Source organism: Marmota flaviventris, chromosome 11 (assembly GCF_047511675.1).
Source record: "Marmota flaviventris isolate mMarFla1 chromosome 11, mMarFla1.hap1, whole genome shotgun sequence".
Taxonomy (NCBI): Eukaryota; Metazoa; Chordata; class Mammalia; order Rodentia; family Sciuridae; genus Marmota; species Marmota flaviventris.
Genome location: NC_092508.1, coordinates 28,484,991 through 28,503,766, shown reverse-complemented (window position 1 = coordinate 28,503,766; position 18,776 = coordinate 28,484,991). Strand labels below are relative to the sequence as shown.

Genomic DNA, 18,776 nt, shown 5'->3' with positions numbered 1-18,776 from the left:
TTTTAATTCTTTTAATATGAACACAAGACAAAACCATTGATGCAATACTTTTGCCACCACTCAACAATTATGCTGTAATAATTGGATTAATTGGATCCAATTGAATTCATTGGATCCACGAATACTCAAAGTTGGTAAGTCAAAAAAAAAAAAAAAAGAAATTGCATTCTGCTAATGAGTTTTGTTGTTGTTGTTATTATTGTTTTTTGTTTTTTGGAATGAGACAACATCAAAGAAATAAAAGTCCATCTTTTAATTATCAACTACACTTATGTTGCTAACCAATTATCAGTCATTCATGGTCTCTTTAGCTAGTTGCCCTTAATCTCAGTCATTCTACCTATCTTACCAAAAAAAGGCAAGAGTTAAAAGCACAAAAGATAAAACAAACTTGGGAAAGTATATAGATGCAAAATCATGGGAAAATGGCAACTTTCCACTTCTTAGAAACTTGAACAGTCAGGTTTCTTCTGAAATCAGACTGACCTCATGATGATCATGATGATTATGATGATGTTGTTGATGGTGATGCTACCGCTGATGCTTTTCCTGGGCAAAGAAGGGGTGAACTTTGGTTCCAAGCAAGAATGCTCACCCAGGTAATTACACACATAGGCCAACTACACTTGGCTGCCCTTGGGAGCCTCTTTCTGACATTTATTATGTGTGGTTTTTGTCACGTGCTTTTAACCATGGTGCCATAATCCCCAAAGAGTCTGAAATACAGAAGAGGAAAGGAACCCCTTGCTTGCTCCTGGAAAGGGCCCAAAGCTCAGTGACTTTTTTGCACTTTGAAATCTTCACACACATCCCAGAATGGAAATTCAGAGAGACACAAGACCAGTTACTAACAGGAGAAAAATCTGGCTTTCTTTTTTCAAGTCATCTTCTAAAATACACCTTCTTTTCTAACATTACAGATGTGCTTACACTTCACACTTTTTAGCCAAAAAGGCATTTTCCTCTGACTCCTAAAAAACTGTAGGATTGCAAAGAGTGATATTGATGGGAACTTTGCGGCTTTCCCCCTTCAAAGAATGAGATGATGTAATGATTCTGACATATTCTCGTCTTTTAAAATTAGGTCAGAGTTGAAAGATGGGGAAAGGAAGTGGGAAAGCACAGCCAGAGAGATCTGGTGCCATTTTTCTCAGGGGCTGGAAGAGGGGAAAGAAGCACCATGATTAATAAACTCGGCATGCCCGTGGGAGAATCTCAGCTGTCAAGCACTTGAAACTTGCTTGGATGGTGACATTGAACCTACTTCAGAAAGGATACATGAACCAGTGACAAGAATGGACCTCCTAAGACCTAAAAACTGAGTCCTAAGATGATTTTAAGCAAATGTTTACTCTTTCTTGTTTTTGATCCCAGACAACGTTAGGGTAGAAGATTAAGAAAGAATGAATTTTGTCCAGAAAATGTAGGTAAGCAGGTAAGCAAGTATACAGTGTAAGTGAAAATCTCTTACTGCGGTTTTTTTTTTTTTTTTTTTTTTTTTTTTTGCTATTAGATTAACACACATACATGCGCGCGCGCGCACACACACACACACAATAGCACACACCAGAGGTACAATAGTATTACACATTACTGTCAGAACTGCTGAACTCCACAAAATAACCACAGTATTACATCCAATGTAATTTCCCATTCCTTTTGACTGTTTCTCACATCAACTGGTTGCTGGAGCTAAAACCAAATTAAACATTTCCCTCTAGTAATTTGTAAATTCTGAAAGACAATGCTGTGAAAATTAATTTATTTCTAAACAAACATGAAAGTTGGGAAATTTCTATCGAAACCTCTTCAGTGTTTCTCCTCCCCAAATTATTTCCAACATACAAAGAAAATATTTGTTTGTATATTTTTCCTTGGGGAGGCCAGGGAGGAAGGAGACAAGATTAAAGGCCTGGGGAGAGGATGATGTCTTTGAAATTACTTTCCCTAGGCACATGATGCAAAGCAGCCTCAAATATTCCTTTCATCTTCCAAGGATTCCTCAGTTGCAATGCATAAAAGAAATCCCCTAAACAACACAAATCCAAATTAAATGTTAAAGTAAGCCTTAAAGTCACGCAACCCCAGGCAGAGCTGGGAGCTGTGGCCTAGGTCTTTGCTCTCTGAGGAAGATACTGGGATCCCTTGCATCTCCAACAACTTAGAACTGCCTTTTCCCCCATTTAGAATGTCCATGATCCTCAAAATGAATGGTGTCACTGATGGGCCATCCTACCTTGGTTCTGTGTTGTCTGTCCAGATGTTACCTCTCAGAACATATCAACTTGAAGTCTATTGGTCCAGCCTCCACCCACAACTTCAGTTCAGTCTTAAGATGTGTTGCTCACTGTTCCTTGGACACTAGACTATAAATTCTAACTTCCAACTGGTCAAGAGACGCCACAGTTCGTGCACAGCTGAAAATGTTCAAGTCTACTAAACTCTTATTTCCCAATCAAGCTGCTATTTAGGTTGCCACACACAGGTGGAATCCCATTTGCTACTTGGTGGCTTTGAAAGCAAGTTTCAGTAAATGTCCCTGTATTAGTCATTACATTTCCATAGACACAATAAGATTTGTGCCTTTCGAGTCAATAAAAAATTACTCTATGTATACTATGAGTAAGAGCAAAGGGCTAGATATGGACTAAAGGAGAAACTTACAAAAAAAAAAAATGCAGAAGAGATAGTCCTAAAGGAAAACTCTACCAGGGCCCATGACAAAGCCAACCAGGTCCTGTAGGGAAGAAGGACACTCTATCCAGCTCCTCATGAGAGCCCAAGGATTTGGAGAGGCCACTCTTCTGAAGAGTGATGGCTTCCAAAGAAGAACAATAGGTCTGACGGGTTTTCAGCTTCACCATTAATTTTCCATAAAGAGCAGTTTTCTTGACGAGCGCTTGTGTCAGGCAGGGCCTGATGCTTCAGAAACCTGTAATTATTCTTGGCTCCCCACCCCCCACAGCCTCTGCACCTGTGTCAGTTCAAGCACCAGCTGGCCATGTCTTGCCTCCTGCCTCTTGAGGGGAAAGGGGGGGAGCCATCATTGAAAACCCAAACTCACATTACTCGCCTCTTCTTCCAAAATGCAAAAACAAAACAAAAATTTTAAACTCACCACTCTTATCCCTTCCCCCAACGGGTCTTGCCAAAGGAAACAAATAAACATTAATTGGCTAGAGAGTCCTCATTCAAACCAAAATTACTGAAAAACACAGTTACAGGGAAAGGTCTGACAAGGGGTTATTAATCCTGTTTTACAGCCCACTCTTCCACCCCCCTACCCATTCCTATTAACTTTGCGTGCACACGTACACACACACATACACACACACACACACACACACACCCTCCTCAAACTCCCTGGGCCCCTTTACTCTCAGTGGCCAAGATGGGAACATGCCGAACCAATTACATCATCTCCCCTTCCTCTCCCAAATCACTTGCACAGGCTGACTCAGGCTACTGGGATTTTTTTTTTTTTCTTTTAAGCAAATTCATTTCATTGACTCCCTCCTGGAACATTGTTATGTCCTTCTCAGTTGGGTTAACTAAATATACCTTTCCCTCACTCCCCATAAAAAAATACATTTATATACAATTACTTCTTTGACTCAAAACACATTGCACATGTGTACAGTGTTCTTCTCTCTCTCTCTCTCGCTCTCGCTCTCTCTCTCTCTCTCTCTCTCCCCCCCTTTCACTCACAGCTTGAATTTCTCAAGAACAACAGGTTCAAAGCCCACTGGGGCCTTCAGTGGCAGATGTAATTTAGTGGCTGGTGATCACAGAGGATACTTGCAAAACTGAGAGCTTTCAGGAACCTCCAGTGTAGAATGTCAAAGACAATGTAGGCGCGCTAAGGGGAATGCTTGTTCTACTCAGACCACAGAAAATGGCAGCCAAAAACAATGACACTAAGCCCTATGCTACCTCTCCTGCCTGGATGACTGTACTTTTACTTAACTTGAAATACTTGAGATACTTCCCAAATATTTAAGGTGGGTGCATGGCTGAGACATTGCACTGCTCACCCCAACTAAGCAAAGAGACTGTCCCTGTGTAGATGGACAGGCAGAAGAGTGGGGGATGAAGAGCATCACACCTAGAGCCAGACTTCCAGGGCCCAAAGTCAGATCATAGCACTTACTAACACAACTGCTATGGAGGAAGTTACTTCACCCTTCTCTTTCTCAGTTTCCTCATCTGTAAAATGGGGTAATAGCACTACCTACCACCCAGGAGGGTTGGGAAAGATTAATCAACAGAGATAGGTCAAGTATTTAGAACAGGGCTTGGCACACGCACTATGTAGGGTGTAGCCATTATGTAACCAGTGCTATTTCCATTACACTTCCCACAGACAATAAAGAAATGTATCAAGGACATGGGAATGGAAAATCAAAAATATCAAATAATTTCAAAGTAAAGTAAACCAGTTAAATATAAAAACTTAAGTAACCAGAGGACTCTGAGTTGGGAAGATCAGCCTAACAAGCTGAGTGAACTGAGTCTCTGAGGGCTCAGTTTTGTTATCTACCAGGGGAGTGTGCTGAACTTCTAAAGGACCTACTAGTATGGAATGCTATGGTGCCTTGAAATAGCAACAGAGTGTAAAGATTAGAAAGTGAGACAGGTTCATGCAGAACAGGTTCAGAGGAATTGACACAAGGCTCTGCTATCAATCCAGGGGGGGAAAGGAATTTTGGAAAAACTAGGAGAAGATTGGGTCTCAGACCCTCCTGTGAACTGAGACCTCAGGGGCTCTATTATAATAATTCAAGTTTGCAGAATGCTTGAAACTTTATTAGCCTCACCAACACTTAAAATGAGATTTCACCAAAATGTGGGCTCCTCAAATGAGTGGCAGGCCTCAGGCATTGAATGAATGAATGAATGAATGAATGAACTCTCCCTCCAATTGAAAAGTCCACGGTGATTACAATCATGGGTAGGTGGGATCCAAGAGTAGGATGAATGCCAAGAATTCTTCCTTCTTCTCCAAAAGAACATCAGGAACAATGTGTATGTGTTTATTACTAGTATTTCTCATGCAACACATCAGTATTTTTAAGCTTTATCTACAAGTGTTAGTTACTTGTCTTTCATTTGAAAAACATTTTTATATGTTTGGTCTGGGATGGACCCAGTATTCTAAACTAGGAGGCAACTTTAATTTCATGGTATAGCACTGTAAGTATGTACCTGTGTAGAGATAAAAGCCATTCCCTTGCCCCCAAAGAATGTCCCTGTCCCTCTGCCACTTCCTCTTTTCTCCTCTGGTCCCCAGAAAACACCAGGAAGAGATGCAAAAGACACAAGCGGACAAAATCCTGTTTTCAACTCTCACTTTTTATTGGTGAAAAGAACCCCAGACTCAGTGCCTCCTTTTCCCACACTACCCAGAACATTCCATTAAACAGCAGAAAGTTCACCTCAGTCTCTGCAAAATGAGTGCACCACACTCTCCAAGACCCCTTCCTGCTCTGACTGCTTGCTGATAATCTGTCCATGGCCTACAACTGCTTTTCCAACCAGCTCTTGCCTCCCTTGGCCTTACCTTCCTCCACCCCCACCCTTCTCCCTGCACTCCTCGCACAGACACTCCACGTTCATACCTCTCTAAGAGTTCTAGTACCTGCCTTTCTGCATCCAAGAATGTGGGCTTCCCAGGTCACCTGCTTCCTTTAATGCCTCAACTTCATTGCCATGATAATGCTTCTTTGACTCAACTGAACAAATAAGCCCAAACACCCTATTCATTCTCCATCATTCTGCCTTGTTTTATTTGCTTTTTAATGCTTACCAAGTCCCAGAAAGATCTCAATCATTTGTTTGCATGTTTATTTTATTGTCTTTTCCTACTAGAATGAAAGTTCTAGGAGAATAAGGACTTAGTCTCATGTGCCAATGAAGCCCCAGCACTCTGCACAGTGCCTGGAAAAAGCAACCAAAACATACCAGTTGAATGAATAAATGAATAATGGAAGCCATTAGTTAATATGGAAATTCCAAGTAACACTTGAGCCAGTTTCTCCAGCCCAGAAATCTATCCTAAAATTCCTGCCTTATTAGGTTAAAAGGCTCCATCGTCATTTCTCCATGGTTTAAGTTCTAATCCTAAAATGTCACTCACTGTTCACACTCATCAAACAGAGTGAGAGGGAGCCTCTTCTCAAGACAAAGAGGTCTGTCCCAGGTGTTCACACCCGCTGTTTCAGACAGATGCAAACACCTGCCCATTTCTTCCCAGCAGTCTGTATTGCATCATGTGCTCTGAGTGTCCAAGGATGAACAAAACCCGCCCTTCTCCGCACCTCCATGACGGGTGCTTATTAACTGGTGTCCTGAGGGAATAAAATAAAGATCCAGGCTTAACCTATATCATTTATATCATTTGTTCTCATTTCCATCACCTAAAAGGATCTACCCAAGAAAGGCTCCTCTGGCCACACATCTCTGAAGCACTTGAGACTCATAGCAATTTGGTCCCCATCACTATCAGCCACACATCCATCAGCCCTTAAATAAATGGTCCTTAAGTGCAAAGGTCTTTTCAAATCTAGCAGTCTTCAAGGACTCGTGTTTTCTCTCATCCTAAATGGTGCCACACTCCATGAACACCAGGTGAGGTCCTTCGAAATTCTTATTTTGGCCAATTCTGATGTCTTCCCCATAAATTCCCAAACACTGAAGCATTTCTTTCCCCTCCATTCCCTTTAAGAATTTTACATAAAAAGGTATCTCTACTGAGAGGTGCTATTTATTTCAGGATCATTATTTCACAGATACAGAACTCTCTGACACTGGAAGTGAGCCAAAATCCAATTAAGAGGGTATGGCGTTTGAACCAGGCAAGAGCCGAGGGTGAAAATATTGGATAGAAGCTGTTCAGGATTCCTATGAATGTGTGTGTACGTGTGTTTCCATGCACGCCCCTGACAATGAAATGTATATTCTTTTTACTGTATTTCAGATGCCTTTCTCTAAACCTGTCATTGTTTCCAGAGTCACAAAGCTGTTCCTTTTCCTATTCATTACGTTAGGCAATGGGAATCTTTCATGGGTTGACTGGGAAAAGATGAAGGAGAAAGGAAGAGATGGTTTTCCATCATGTAAAGAAAAGTAAATATTGCTCTTGGCCCATTTCTGAACCACATGACAATGTTGCCGATTTCCAATTAACAATTCCACCCAACTTGACAGGGAAGAATCTAGTGCTGAGACTCTGAAGTTGGGATTCCAGTCACTCTGATACCTCACTTAACCTTAGGTGGCTCGACTGATATCAGATGACATGCACTCTCAAGCGCACCAGGCTCATTGAAGAAGAGACACTAATTTGAATCATCGCTGCCATCCCCTCTCCCCTTTGTTCCTGTCTGAACCAATTTCCATACAGTTTCAAAGAAATCATCAGCCCATGCAAAGGGGAAATCCCAATGGAACAAGAACTACATTAGCAGCATGAGGGGGGAAATCTAATTTCCAATCCAGTTGCTTTGTTGTTTCAACCTCCAAGGAAGGTTGCTACATATGCACAACACAAATTAAGTTTTAAAACATCACCATGATTTAAAATTAATAATAATAATTTTAAAAAACTCTCCTGGGAAAAAGGTGGTTCTTGGTACCAATCTCCTCATACAAGAAAGGTCATGTCCCCCGGAACTTGTGTGTGGTGTGGGTCTTGAGGTCTCAATCATCTAAACCAATAAAATTTTTAAGACCAGTATATATTTATTGAAATCTATAGTTTATAGTGAATTGATTCTTAATCTAAAGCTGATACACATTAAGAAATCTGAAATTACCTTGTAGACAAAGCTCATAGAAATATATTTTAATGGTCCAAATTAAAGATTCCTGTTTTGGCATGACAAGATATGGCAGTGTGATTTTCTAGTGCCCTACTTACTGGAAAAAAATCTTGTGGCAAGACACCAGTGTGACTACATCATTAATTAACCTGAATCACATACCGGAACATTGCTGCTAATAAAACTCCCCTATAAAGAAAACATGTTTTCTCTACTGAGAATCCTGGAATGTGGGCCCCAACAGAGCTATTGACTTAATTAAGGAGTTATTTTGATGTTTGTGTCTATGTCTGTGATTGCTACGAAGTTTGGTCATATTTAGCTTGATCTTTAATAACTTTTCCTTGCATGTGCTCTTTTGGAAAGAGAAAAAGAAAATGGCATCCATGCTATCAGGATTTGCTAACAACTATGTGAATGAAAGGATCACTTTTGTTAAGGCAGGAGATGCTTTATCTGCAGAGTTCTTAAAAGCACAGTGAGCTTTCAACCCACGATTTACTGAATCAGAGATCTATGGAAACCTTCCATTTTCTCTAGAAATCAGGCTGACAGAAAGAGAACAAAGTCATAACTGTAACACTCAGGTGAAATTGGGACTTTTCCAGTCTAACCCATATAAAATGACAGGCTTTTTTTTTTTTAACAGAAAATTCTTTTGTGGAAAGCATCTAAAATGCTTGTCAATATTTGTCATGTAATCTCATCTAGGAGACCTAAGAGATCATACAGGCAGCAAAGACTAAAATTCCTGTCCTCTTTGTGGGGGAACACAGAGTAGTTAAGAAAATTGGGATTACCATAGTTACGCAGTCATATTACCAATATGACCAGAAACAAAACCAAAAATCTCTTTGCCACTAACAATTAGACTATTTTTCGGTCCAATGCTAAATCTTTCATCAAGTATCTCAAAACATTCTAGAAATTCAATAAATTATCATCCCTTTGAAATCTTACATCTTGATGAAGGTTTGGAATATTCCAAATTAGAAACAACAACAGATCCTAAACTTCAACTCATAAGCTTTTGGACTGTATTTCTCTGTGTCATTTCTTCTGATGGGACTGGGATGAGTGGGCTTGATTTTTATTATGAGATTTTTTAGTTTTCTGTGGTTATTCCATACTTTGGTGAAATTATTAACAGCAAATGGGAGTTCAGTCATCCCAATCTGTCAACATCAAGTATAACCTTTGAGGTAAAAAGAAATGGAACTAGCATCATTTTTTAAGATGTGAACCGAGAAACATAAATATAGCTTACTGAAGACCTTATTTTATTTACTTGGTCAATGCCAAATATCTAGAAACTAAAATTTATATACTATTTTAAAGCAGGGATTTAAATCTATTATTTAAAAAATTTATAAATACTTCCTAATTTTAATAAATACAAAAATAAATTTGATTAAATGAGATTCCACTTTTTCCATGTATTTTTCTCCAGAATAGTGGTTCTAGCTCATTTTCAGCACCAGTATCAATAACCTATCCCTTTTGTTCAAGAATCAAATAGAAAACACAGCTAGAAAAAAAGATATGTAAGAAATAGAAGCATCAAAAAGGGGAAAAGAAATGGGAGCAATGGAAAACAGATGAGCAGCAAGCAGTTCATTCCTGAATAAAAATCCCAGATGTGGATGCCAATATCTGTCTTTTATCAGTTAAGATATCTCTAACAAAGAGAGTCCATCAAAATTGAGAAGCAAGTCAGCTCAAGGGCAAAATTTACACGTGGCTCTGCTTCCTACCAGAAATTTAATTTTGAAGTGGCTTGTCTAATCATCTGGTAATAATAGATGGTAGGGAAAAGAAGATCATGATTTGGAAATATGTGGTGGTGGAAGGTTATCTATGTTAAAAATTAGGTAACAGCATATTTTTAGAAAGGGGTGGCTAAGCAGTCTTGAATATCAAAGTTCTCCAACTCTGGAACTTGTTATAAGCATGTAAAATCAAAGGCAAGGAGTGGTCATGCAAAGAACACAAACCAAAGTCGGAAGGACTTTTACCATCTCCTCTTTTGTCATTTACTATGTGCTCTTCCATGAATCAACTCCCTTTCTTCCTCGGTTTCTTCACCAAGAAACCAAAGAAGTTAATAAAATGGACTAGCTATGTACAATCTATCCCAATGCTATGGAAATCCTCTGAGTATGAGTATAATAAATTTCTCATGATCAAATCTTGCTTGTCTAGGGAAACTAAGCAAGAAGCAGATGGGATTCACTACTCTGAACCGTCTGCCATGTTTCGGGAGCACTATGTTTCCAAGGATCTCAATTACAGACTCTGGACTGCAGTTTCTGTCCTTTCTCCTAGGCAGAGTCCCAAGATGTGAGGCCACTTGGTTACCCCTAAAGTCTAGGGAAGATAGGGTTTTATATCGAAGGATGATTTCTTTTAGAAGCTAAGGCCCTCCTCAAATATATATAGGGGTCAGAAAAATAATAGACACTAGTGAAATAGTTAAGGACTATGATAGTAGGGAGGAGTGGGCATGTGGTAAACCAGACTGAATCAACCATCTAAAAGGAGGTTGCTACAAAGCTCAGCTCATTGGTATCAGGTGGGAGATGGAGTCCAAGGTTGGCAAGGAAAAAAAAAATTAGAGAAGTAAAAGAATCCAGAGGGCTATATGAAATCTGAATTTTTTAAAATTTTGATAAATAGTATTAAAAGTTAGAGTGTGTGAGATCAGCAAGAGGTCCTCAGGGGCCAAATTGAGGCTTCTGTTCCAAATGAAAGGAGAGATCAAAGAGAAAACAGAGGCAGATCTTGGCAGTTCTCTGTGACCTATATTATGGCACAAGATAGCTGTAGAACTTTGTGCCTTAGAGTAGCTACCAGCTGGGGAAACTCCGGCCACTTCCCACAGAGGGTTCCTATGAAACTCATTACTTGAGGAGAAACAGGGCTGGAGGAAGTAATGAATTACCCCTCTGCTCAGCTACTCTTGCCCAGCACCACTCAGTTTGAATCCTTGCTCTCAAGAAGAATCAGACAAAAGAGTAAGAGATCTGTACCAGGAAATACCAAGGCGTCACTATGACAAATCCACAGAAGCCTTAAAGTTTTAAACTTCTTTTGGGTTAAGTCTCATGTTTGTCATAATCAGTAGTGCTCAATAAATTCCTCTTGTTTGATTATTCTTAAAATCTGGTTTAGGGGCCCCTTCTCATTGCCTGCTTATCAGTCCTGGATTGGTAGGTCTGTCCAATGACTAGGGAAGAACGCTCAGGATAAATGGGTTGCACCTGTTGAAACTCTGTCAGCCTTTCAGGGCAGGGATAGTATCTTTTACTGTTTTAGAATTAATTCAACAGTTATTCACTGAGCTTCCACTTTTACAAGACATTGTGCAAGAGCGTTCAGGAGACGTTAGGGCTTCATGCCTGCCTACAAGCTGCTCATGGAGTAGTAAGACTGAAGGTATACACACATATGGCACGTGTGTGACTAGGAACCAGGGCTACAGCAACACAGAGAAAGAACCGGTTCACTCAAGTTGCAGAGGTCAGTAAAGGCTGTGTGAAGATGTCCCGTTTGAGCTAGACCTTGAAAAGTGAGTGAGCTGTTGCCAAATGGAGAAAGGGACAATGACATTCCTGAGAGAGCAGACCACAAGAACAAGGGCAAAGAGGATCAAAAGTCCCACTGTGTGTTTGGGAAAGGGTGAGCAGTTTGCAGTACATGTTCTAGAACAGCAAGAAAGGCATCCCCAGGGACTGGAAAATGCCAAGTGTTTTTGGCTATCAATTGTATTGCTGGCCTGCTCCAGGCTCAGCTTCACCACAGCACTTACTAAAAACCATTGGTCATTTTTCTAGATCCTCAGTGATAATTCAGAGTAAGACTGAAACACTCAGAAGACACTAGTGAGGCCCAATAGTCATTTAATGTAGCTGAGAAATATTCCTGAACTTAAGTGTTCCAAAAGTCATCTGAGGCATTTTTGTTCAGGCTTATCCCTCTAATGCAAAGTACACACCTAACAAACCATAAAAGGACAACAGTGACAAAAAATATTAAGAATAATTATAGAGGCTGGGGCTCAGAGGTAGAGCGCTTGCCTAGCATATGTGAGGCACTGGGTTCAATTCTCAGCTCCACATAAAAATAAATAAAGGTCCACCAACAACTAATAAAATATGTTTTTTTTTAAAAAAGAATAAATATAAATATTACCCCAGAAGATCTAGACTAAAAACAACCAAAACCTACTTAATCAAGCACAGAATTAAATTCAATGCTGATCTGCCTGGGAGCAGAGGCAGAAAGATCAACCATGAGTTAAGAAATCCTTATCATCAAATAAAAGGAATTTCAGTGAGGACCTCAGAGACTGTTGTGTGCACATAATGTTTAAAATAAAAGGAGACAGAGGAGGACAAGAAAACATGGGAGAGGAGAAGAAGAGGAAAAAGAGGGAATTATATGGTAAAAATAATAATCTCTCCCCCTATTAAAAAAAAAATGTTTAAAAGGTGAAATCTCCATTAGAAATGCTCAAAGGTTTTATGGGTGAGGAAACCAAAGGTTCAGGGCCTGAGTATGTTTTTTCTCTTTTGTAGCCTCTCTCTGTGGATGTTTTTCTGGCTTTCTAAGCAAAGAGGAAACCTCACCCATTCCTGTAGACACGCAGGCCAGTGGCCCCTGGTAGCTCCTTGCAGCTTCTCCAGGGTGGCAGGGTGGTGTGTTTGGTGTGTCTATCTAGTTTTGGTGCTGTTGTTGCTCCCACCTAGGTTCAATGGTGGTCAGTCTGTGAGGCTCCAAGGCAAGGCTCCCTCATTAAGGACAAAATGTGCAGGCACATTTGACCTTTGGAAATCCAGCCCCAGTCTGAAGCATCCAGATTGAAAAGGAAAGCTCCAGGGCTGGAGAGGGAGTGGGAGGAAGCACACTGCAAGCTCTGGCCCTTCCCCCATGCTCTCCCGTGACTGAGAGTCTCACAAAATCAATAGAGCAGCATTATTAACTCCGCAATATCATAAGAGAGGGCTTCGCTGGGCCGTGATAGGGAGAGAAGGTGGGGGATGGGAGCTTCATTAAAGTCCCAACTGGGGGTCAGGGGAGAGGGCTGCACAAGCTCAACAGAGGAGCCCAGTGTTGAAAGGCTCCCACGAAAATGAAAATCTTGCCCCTGCTCCAAGAGCTGTCACAGTGGAAAAAAGTACAGCTAGGCCAAGCAAAGTCTGGACAGCAAAGAGTTGTTGGTGTTGGTTTCCAATATGTCAGCAAGGGACAAGTCAAGCTGGGGATGACCTAAGACAAAAGTTTTAAATACATCACCTTCGTGTGACTGAAACACCTTCGTCTGGTGTCACAAATTTTAAAACATTCCACTTTCACTAATTTTTCACACTATTTTCTTGGACCATCCACAAATAAAAAATGAATGCTTTCCATTTTTTTCACCAGAACAAAATCCAGAGCTATTGGTAAACCTGCATGGAGATGAAGCCAGCACCTCTATCCTTTAGTTCCTTTAGGTTTGTCTACAGACTCTCTCCCAGCTGGGTCACTGCTCCATTCCTTGGTCGTTATAAACCAATCCAAATACCTTTATCTCCAGGTCAATGACACCAATAAATCTCACCAACAGACAGTGAGCAGGGACTCATTTGGTCTTTGCGTTCTTAGGAGGGTATAGGCTGGTCTCTCCTGCCACCATCCCTCACAGAGGGCTGGTAACTGTCTATTACAAACTGCAAATTTATTGATATTAAAGGTAAACAAAGCAAGTTTCCAGATGCATCTTAATTCCCAAATCTTTCCTCCAATCTTGCAGATCAAGAAAATGTCTGATCTTTGTGAAGTCATGGTTGCCTTCTCTGATTCTGGCATTTGATTCTAGGTAGGTTAAACATCCCCTGTTGCAAATCAGACTTACATCACTTCAATCCATTTGCTGTTAAGAAAGCATCACTCTTCCCAAAGAGGATTTTATTTCTCTCTCTCTTTAGCCATGTACCAAGCCAGAATCAGACAAATGTACTTGCTCTATTTACTGATGTTATTCACATCTGTCAACAGGGGACTAGAGCAACTTGCTAATCAGTCCTAGAGCAGAACTTAAGGAATGGATTGCTTATCACATCTATATTTTAAAAACAAATTGCTGCCAGTGATGACCATAAAACAACCTTCTGCTTTTACATTTATGGATTTTGTTAGGAAGTGCTGTTCAGTAACTTATAATTAAGACTTTTTCTTATCTGAGGTGATTTAATATGTAACAGGGAAAGACCCATTAACTCATCCTTTTCTTTAGTTCCTTTATGTTTTTCCCCAATGCAATAAATAATATAAATCTACTAGAAAATACGATTAAAAAAAAAAAAAACTTTAAACAACACCACCATTATTCAGTGCTAATGATATACAATCTTCCCTTGGAATCTTGGGAGATTGGTTTTAGCAACCTCCTGCCACCTCAGACACCAAAATGTGCTCAAGTGTCTTATGTAAAATGGTATATTATTTGCACTTAACCTATGCTCATCCTCCCAAATACTTTAGATCATATCTAGATTATTTATAGTGCCTGTTACAATGTAGGTGCTATTTGCTATGTAAATAGTTGCTATGCCATATTGTTCAGCCAAAAAAAAAAAAAAAAAAAAAAGACTGTACATGTTTAGTACAGACATAATTTTTTACTGAGGATTTTTCATCCAGAGTTGGTAGAATCTGCAGATATAAAAGGCTAACTATACACACAAAAAATATATAAGTGTGGCAATGTCTTTGCTTAGTAAGATGAAAACTCCAGCTAGATACATAAGTTGGACATTATAAAGCCAAAGCCCTAGAGGAGACCTTGTAATGAATGAAATACAGATGTTTAAAAGCTATACACATTTTAAATGTTTGTTCCATTTTAGATTCTTTTTGAATAGTAACTGTAAACTTTGGGGAAAAGTTTTAGAAGAACATTTTGGGGAAGATAAGCAGGATAATTCCTCAACCTTGTGAGATGTGACTATGAAAGTCACTAAGGAATGTTCCTTCCTGGCAGTCTTCCTTATATCCCACCGACAATTCACCCTCCCAGATTTCAGTATTTCTGGAGCGACTTATGGATTCTGAGCTCCATGAAAGCAGGGACACTGGTCCTCAGCACCTAGCAAGGGCTCACTTAGCACACAGAAAGCCCTCAAGAAATAGAGGGAAGAATGGAAAGAGGGAGAGAGGGAGGAATTAAATAATTAATAAAACTAATAAAATTAATTAGATAATGAATTAAACAGAAGTCACAGAAGAAAAATGAAGTACAGCTACAGACTAAGCACCCTCTACTTCCTTCTCAAGAATGCAAATGTTCATTGTGAATGTAATCACTCTAAGGACCTCATCCCTTCTTAGTGAATGAAGGACCCAGACCTAGCAACAGCAAGTTGAATTACTAGGAATTACTGTTCTGATGTAAGTGACAAAGAACAGGCAAGTGATAGGTGGACAACAAAGGACACAGCAGCTTCCACAGCCAGGGCGTTTTAGAGACGTGGGGTTCTTTTGTTCTCACATATCCACACTTGATTAATGCTACCCATCTATGTTCCTAATCCCTCCGTTTCCGCTTCCAGGTGAGGACACACTTGCTCAATCAGTCCACTTTCCTGACAATTCTGTCATTTTCTGGCCCATGTTTCTCAAATACCAAGGGATAATATCCCCTTGACCCCTTCCCTAGGGTCAGACCAGTGTTGGGCCTCCTTATTGCCCCCGCCCCTTGCCCTTGCTTCACAGGACCCTCCCCTCCACCTCCTCTCCTCTCAATCTTCTCCTTGGGGGAGGCCTTTCCCTTGTCCTGTGATTCCCTAAGAGACTTCCACTCCTACAAGCATGCGTCATTTCCCCTGACATCTCCCAGACAGCTCTACCCTGCCCCTTTTCATGGAGGAGAGACATGGTGGTCCCACTAAAGCCTAGGTGGGACAGGGAGGACCTGGATTGTGCTGGGCAATATACACTTGCCCACTGCTGGCTCAGCCCGTGGCTACAAGGGGCTGGGGACCCAGTGAATACCAGGAGGCTGGACTGCTTTTGCCAACATGGTCTAAATTCAATAACAAAGCTGATATTTGACCTCCACCTGTCTGGTTCCTATGTCTGTTTTCTCAAATAGGCTAAGGTAGGGGAGAAAGGGAGTTCATTTATTATCCCCACTGAAAGAACAACGATTGTACTATAATTATAGACAACTGTTAATGGTTCAAATTATTGATCCTCTCAAGAAGCTTGCTATTTTTTAAGCTAATAGATAAGTCTTTAAGTAAACATAAGCCTAAGAAAATATAAGTAGTCCATCATCCCATTATCTGGATTGTGCTTAAGAAAATTAAGACTAATGATCATATGTGAAGGTCAAAAACAGTTTTAAGCAGAATAGAAAAAGTATAAAAAGTAAAAATTTCCCTTTCTTTGTCCCCAGGTATCCTCCCCCATCAATAAGTGCTAAAATGTTATTTTATTTGAAATATTATGTGCATCAGCCTGTATAATAGACATTTTTATTCCTTTTCTCCTCTCATTTATATAGAAGATAATTTGCTTTCATTTTATCAGTTTAAAGACCCCAGGTGCAGGAAGGCTGTGGGGGGAGGGGAGGCCTGGATGCTTCTCTCTCGTCTTTCCTCCCCTTGCCTATAGCTCGCCGGTACCCCATCAGGGCTTCACCCATTTTTTCCTAGGCATTTCTTCAACCACATCCTCTTACACACAGAGTGTGCCTTGAAATGGAATAATAGTATAGCTAATAAGATATTGCCATTGGAAGAAGCTGGGGAAGGGCACCTGGGCCTCTTTGTATTATTTCTGAAACTTCCTGAAGGTCTATAACTATTTCAAAACAAAAAGTTTTTTGTTTCTTTTTTTAATGAAGTAATTCAGCGCTTAATGGAGAAAGGCTCAATGGAGGACCCTAACCTGAGAGGAAGACAAGTAACTAATTAATGACGATGTGCTTTGATAATATTATATGCCAAATGTGAACATCAGCTCCTGGCCTGGATGCTTCCATAATCCCCTGTGAGCCAGGGTAGTAACTTCAGCCAGTTTTTTGAAATGTTTTAGGACATGTTTGATTTTCTTTAAAGAACAAAATAATGTTTTCCAATAGAGCTCATGGTTGTGAATTTGGAATGTTACCACTTTATTTAAAGCATTTTATTTTTTTTAATAGTAGAGTGAGGTTCTATGCTTTTTAAAAAAATCAAAACTAAATCTTAAAAGTACATAAATATTTAATTTTGCAGAGAAAGGTATGGCTCTCCAGATGGGGAGGCTATCCAACTCATGATCTCAAGCATTTTATAGCCTCACTTCCCTGCAAATCACACTGATGGCAAAAGCCCAGCTGCATGCTCAAGTGTTTTGTCACATTCCTGACCTCAGAATCAAATTGCTCGTGTGGGAGGTTGAGCCAAAGGTATGTCCCAACAAGGCCCTAGGGAAGGTTCTGGAGGCTGACATTCCTGTCCTCCTTCACCTCTTCTTCCCCAAGGAAGTCTAAAGCTAGGGCCAACAGTAGCAATGAACTTCAGGGACATCACCCAGTGCTACCCAGAGTCTACCCAGGAAGACGAAAGGAAAGGGGCCTGCCCAAGTCCCTGGACACCACTGCCTCCCAGGAAATGTAAGCTTTCAATTTGTATGGATGTATGACAGAGCTACTCATCCCCAAGGATAGATGGGCTAAACATTGGTGGCCCTTAAATCAAAAGATTGGATTTTTTTTTTTTTTAATTCTGATTTCCAATAGTTCTTGAAAAAACAGATCTGGCTAAAGATACTGTGTTCCTTTAGAGCAGCATCTGGCTAGAGCTGAATGGCATTTTCCCCTTCAGATGGAATCTGGACTATGTTGTCACAGTCCCCAACACTCACTCTTGCCTTACACTCTGCCTGCCTCGCTCTTCAACACTACCAGCCTGGCTCCCAGGGCCATCTTTAGGACTCCTGCTCCCCTAATTCTCTTTGCCAATATCCACTTTGAGGGGAAGCATCTCCTATCATCTCTACCACCATCTAGTCTCCATCGTCTAAATTCTTGATGGCTTTTACATATGACATACCCGGTCATCACCCAGCCCTCTAATGTCCCCCCTTTTGTTCAAGACCATAAGAACAAAGGCTTGTCTCCTAACACCCCACTCTTTGTTCTAGCTACAGCATGCACTTTCCATCAGCTCTTAGGGGCTGATAAATCTTTTTCCAAGTACCACCCAGTCATGTTGATTCCTTCATCAAAAATAAGAAATTGGTGTGGTTTCCTTTCTGTGATGAATCTTCAATAAATTTCTGGGAAGAAAAATTTTAAATATGTTAAAAACAACACCCCCACTCAGAGCTGTCACTCTCTCTCCAGGAGGCTCTCTGCCTTTGTCTTCGACATTAGCTGTAAGTTTTTCTAGCATGATCACTGCTGAGGTTCAGCAGGGGTGCCAGACTTGCACAGAGGAAGGGGTCTCCTGGGCCCACACCCCAGGTTTGCCCACATCTGCTCTACTGGAAATGCCATTAGTCGTCGAAGAAATCACCAAGGATCCATCCTGGCTGACTCTTGTGCTCTCTCGGCTCAGTATAGCACTGTCCAGTGTGGATACAGCACCCTGGCCACAGGTGCTGGTGACAGGAATACACCAGAGAGCCTCTCAAAGACAAGGTTCCATTTATGTCCTCATGCCCACCAGAGCTCCGGGTGAGAGGGTACTTTGCACTTGACACCTGGACCCCCAAACCCCTGCCAGTATGGTGCCTGCCTTAAATAGTAAGGTGAGCCTGAGCATGGTCAGTGAAGGAGTTCATGGGGGTTGGCCAACAATGCAATGCGGCCCTGGTGTCTGAGAGTTCAGCTTGCAATTACCTGCTACCAAGGTTCCCTCTGGCTGGGATAAGAGTCCGCAGTTCCAGATAGCAAGATGTTCCTCTGTCACCTCACCCCCAGTG

The 18,776-nt window shown here is 40.8% G+C and overlaps 1 protein-coding gene across 4 annotated transcripts in view; it reads right to left on the bottom strand.

Annotated features, from left to right (window-relative positions):
* Positions 1-18,776, bottom strand: part of Klf7 (KLF transcription factor 7) — an 85,821-nt gene that overhangs the window by 49,369 nt on the left and 17,676 nt on the right. The window lies entirely within an intron of this gene.